The following is a 4,809-nucleotide window of genomic DNA, read 5'->3' as shown; positions in this document are numbered from 1 at the left end:
TATAACCATCTTTTTCAGTGGCTCATTAACTACTTTCATATTCGATTCTTTTCAACATGGAGTAAAACTTAGGATAAATCGACGTGATGGCATATTTACAAAAATACCCAAGCTGTAGATTACAGAACAAAAAGTTGCCGGTTCTGCTTGATCTGGAGTGGAAATTAGCTTTAATCTAGGTGGTGGTATTTCAACATAATGGCCGGCCAGTGGCTCATGTTGTACTTTCTTATGCGATTCGAGTTAACCTGGAGTGAAAATTAGGATGAATCCACGAGATGGCGGATTTTCAAAAAGACACAAATTGTAGATTTCAGGACTAAGAGTTGTCGGTTTTGCTTGATCTGAAGTAAAAATTAGCTATATTCTAAGTGGTGGTATTTCAACACCAGGGCCCAAAATCGTCTTTTTCAGTGGCTCATGTACAACTTTCTTGTTCGATCCTTTTTAACCTGGGGTGAAAATAACGATGAATCCACGTGATGGCTAGCCTGAATTTCAGACATCCCTCTGTGCTCGCCGACTTGCCAGAAGGGGCGTCTGAACACATCTGGCTCTAATGCCATCCGGTGACGTAACTACCCGAAAACCGGGTAGTGATTTTGATTGGTTGATTTAAAAATTATTTGCATAATTATGTGAAATTATATATGACTGAATTTTACCGCGCGAGGATTGTTATTTGAAAACGTTTGGAAAGAGTTCGAAAGAGTTCACCTTCCCAGTAATGAGTTTATTAGTCATTTACCTTGAGTTTATTACTTTATTAGTTTACCTACGGATGAAGAATAGTAATGGAAATCGGTAGGTTTTAAGTTGGCGGCATTCGTCGCTTCGACATGCAGTGTTTTGCCAAATTTATACCTATTCTTGTTTTGTCAACAAAGCCGCTCGACGCTTATGTCCTGCAGCCTCGATGAGCCTGAGCCCACGGTCAAGTATGATATTTTTGTATTGAATTCCGTTTCTTGATGATTCTGTAACCGTCTAAATTGATTTCATTTAAGTACACACGAGTGTGTTGTATTTGTCCGCTGCGAAACATAATTTATTTTGATCGCTTAATAAAGCAAATCAGTTCATACTAAATCGGTTCCGTAAAAGAATATAGTCTGCAGTCGATTAAAATCTCATTCATTTGTCTCAAGTTTTCAATAGTTTACTTTTAAAACAATTGTATACCCTGTAATCCTTTATTGAAGCGAATTTTGTTTCACAATTTCCTGGCCTCGACAGAAACTTTTCCGCATGAAATAAAACCAAAGTGTAGTGACGTCACCGGACGGCATTAGAGCCAGATGTGTTCAGACATTCCTTTTGGCGAGTGGGGGAGCACAGAGGGATGTCTGAAATTCAGGCTACGTGATGGCGGATTTCCAAAAAGACCCAAACTGTAGTTTACAGGTCTAAAGTTATCGATTTGGCAGGATCTGGAGTAAAAATTAGCTTTAATCTAGGTGGTGGTATTTCAACACAAGGGTCCCAAATCGTCTTTTTCAGTGGCTCATGTAGTACTTTCTTAATCCATTCTTTATAACCTAGAGTGAAAATTACAATGAATCCACGTGATGGCATATTTACAAAAAGACCCAAACTGTAGATTTCAGGACTAAAAGTTGCCGTTTTTGCTTGATCTGGAGTGAAAATTAGCTTTAATCTACGTGGTGGTATTTCAACATAAGGGCCCCTAATCGTCTTTTTCAGTGGCTCAAGTACCACTATCTTGTTCGATCCTTTTTAACCTGGCGGGGGAAATTTTATTAGTCGAAACTCATTGTTTATTGTATTTCTTGGAGCTCTGTTTGAGCAAAATGGAGATGCACAAACAGACATATTGACAAACAAAAGCCACTACGAAGAAACAAGGAGTTTCGAGTATTTAAATTTTCCCGCCAAAATTCAGGCTGAGCTCTTTGACGTCACGCATACATTACCTGCTCCAAGATGGCGGCGTTCAGTGGTCGAGTTTTGGGAAAGATTACGTAGGGTTATAGCGCACTTTGGAGGCTGAAATTGTGGTGAATAACAGATCTTTGTATAAACTTTTTATTGGCGTAAAGAAAATAAATGGCCATTCTGGAGTGAACTTCTCCTTTAAAGGAGAAGTTCACTTCAGAATGGCCATTTACTTTCTATTCACCAAAATTTCAGCCTCCGACGTGCGCTATAACCCTAAGAAATCTTTCCCAAAACTCGACAACTGAACGCCGCCATCTTGGAGCTGGTAATGTATGCGTGACGTCAAAGAGCTCAAATTTAAATACTCGAATTCCTTGTTTCTTCGTAGTGGCTTTTGTTTGTCAAAATCCCCGTTTGTGCATCTCCATTTTGCTCAAACAGAGCTCCAAGAAATACAAAAAAAAAACAAGGAGTTTCGACTGTTAAAATTTTCCCGCCCAACTTCAGGCTGAGCACTTTGACGTCACGCATACATTACCAGCTCCAAGATGGCGGCGTTCAGTTGCCGAGTTTTGGGAAAGATTTCGTAGGGTTATGGCGAATGTTGGAAGCTCAAATTTTGGTGAATAACATCTTTGTGTAAACTTTTTATAAGCGTAAAGAAAATAAATGGCCATTTTGGTGTGAACTTCTCCTTTAACGCAATTAAGGTCTTGTAAATTAACGCTCCACTTAAATTATACCGCCGAAATTAACGCTCACAAAAAAATAAGGCAAATTTTGAAAATTTGCGTTAATTTCAGGGAGCGATAATTTCCTATGGTAAAGTAAAAGATTTTCTATTGTGAAATGCTTTCATGGTGGTCTGATTTTTGCACAGGCGACCAAGCTCGGCTCGTGCTGCGAAATTTCTTTGTTATTATTCATATAACTTATAAATAGGCGCTACTGGTGGAACGTGACTTTCTCAAGAGATCGGCGTTGTGTCAAAATGCCAGATTGTCTAGAGAATGCTTTATCCAGTGATTCAATGTCGTGAATGTTACGCAGCAGTAGTGACCCGTTGGAAATTTATAAGGATTTGGATTAACCTTAACCTTACCGCGCTGCCTTGCTGTCTTGTGTCAAAACTACGCCTTCGGCCCTCGCGGAATCACGCATTTGGCGCTCGAAGAGAGAACCACGTTGTGCCCGAAATCTTCGCTCGCCAAAACTTACGCCCTAGGCACTCGCGGTATCGTTGTTATATGTAAATTTTTGCGTCTTGTTTTTCTTTTTTCCCTCGTTTCACGTTTGGTTTTTATTTTGCATATTATTTTTTATCTCGCACGTGCGAAAAGAAATTCCACATGCTGATTGGTTGTTCGTTTGTACGCTAAAGCCTAACCCATGAACCCTGCTTGGGTATAACTTTTCGTCAGTTTGTATTGTTTTAGATCACTGAGGCGTAAAGTTTCTTACTATATATAGAGTGAACAGAGGAGCGGTCACATTACTGAAACAGCTAACTAAAGTTATCCCTGTCTTCACTTTAGTTGGTAATCGTGATGTAACCACAGCCATAAACAGTTATGTATTTAAATATAACGTGAAGGACAATAGATAGATCTTAAATACGATTGAATTGCAAGAGCCTAAAATAATTAACTAGGTTTCTTCGTGAAATAAAAATAAAAGCAATTCATGTCTGTTTTGCCAATTTAAACGAAATAAGTATTAAATATATTTGCCCATTTCAGGCCTTAGCATTCTTGTGAAAGCAATCGTCGTTGTTATAGGGGGGTGAAAGTGTTTTCCCATATCCCCTGGCTAAAAAAGCAGAAGTCGCATGCAATTTAAAAAAAAAAAATCACCACATCCGAAACGCCATGAACAAACAATAGACAAGCTGAACTTTCGCATATTCCAAACGCTCAGCTGCATTGAATCAGCGTCTTCATTTTTGTTCGGAAAGTATTTGCGATAATTTTTTTTCTTTAAATTGCGGTAATAAATTAAACATTTCAAATTTACACTTGCAACAAATATACAAGGCAGTTTCTTGCAGAACGTTTAAATTAAAATAAAATGTTATCGAACTAATGGTCTACCAACCTGTCTTATGCGCTATAAAAATATCGATTTTATTTCGATTAAATACGTTATAAAAATTACAAGTAAATGCGTTTTCCTACACAGCAATATCTCATGAGCAGGTGGTTTAAAATTGTCAGTTACATAATGTTCGTGTCTTGAAACCCCAGAGATTTAATTTAATTTGAAAGGCGAGTTGTGAATAATAATAAATTGGTGTCACAAATTAAAATAATAAATGAGCACTTACGAGTGACAGTTTAGCTATTAATAAATATTCAATCAGAAGTAACAGTGTTTAAAGCAAACACTTCTCGAGTGCATTCAAATACGAAAGAATCAATATACGCCGAGAATCATATCAGTGAGTATTCAACAAACATACAAGGTAGGTGAAAACCCAGCATCATTGAAGCATATCTTATAAAGCGCCAATCGTGGTTTAACTTTCATGCTTGCAATATTTGGTGAACCTGGCATGCCATAGGAACTTTCTTAAAATTATATGTCGCTCTGAATACAAAGTACACTCAAAAAACGTTTATTTTGAAATACGTAGTTAATACATAATGGGTCGCAGCTGTCAAGTTAAAAATCTGAATTTTTTTTTTTTTTTACTGTCTGCTGTGTTTGGTCAGAGACTCTATTAAATTCAACTACGAAGAGGATAAGTTTTAATTGCGAAACTGCGAAGGTGTATGTTTTCTCGTATAAAGAAATAAAACGACAGGACGATCATCTGCTCGAGCGTGAGACGGTACCCGCGTAGCTTAACCCAATCTTCGCCATCACTTATCTTTCTGTGAATTTGTTAGAAGTTTCCAGTCGTTAAATTTC

Source organism: Oculina patagonica, chromosome 7, assembly GCF_052425735.1.
Source record: "Oculina patagonica isolate OP01 chromosome 7, crgOcupat, whole genome shotgun sequence".
Taxonomy (NCBI): Eukaryota; Metazoa; Cnidaria; class Anthozoa; order Scleractinia; family Oculinidae; genus Oculina; species Oculina patagonica.
This window is presented reverse-complemented; position numbering follows the sequence as displayed.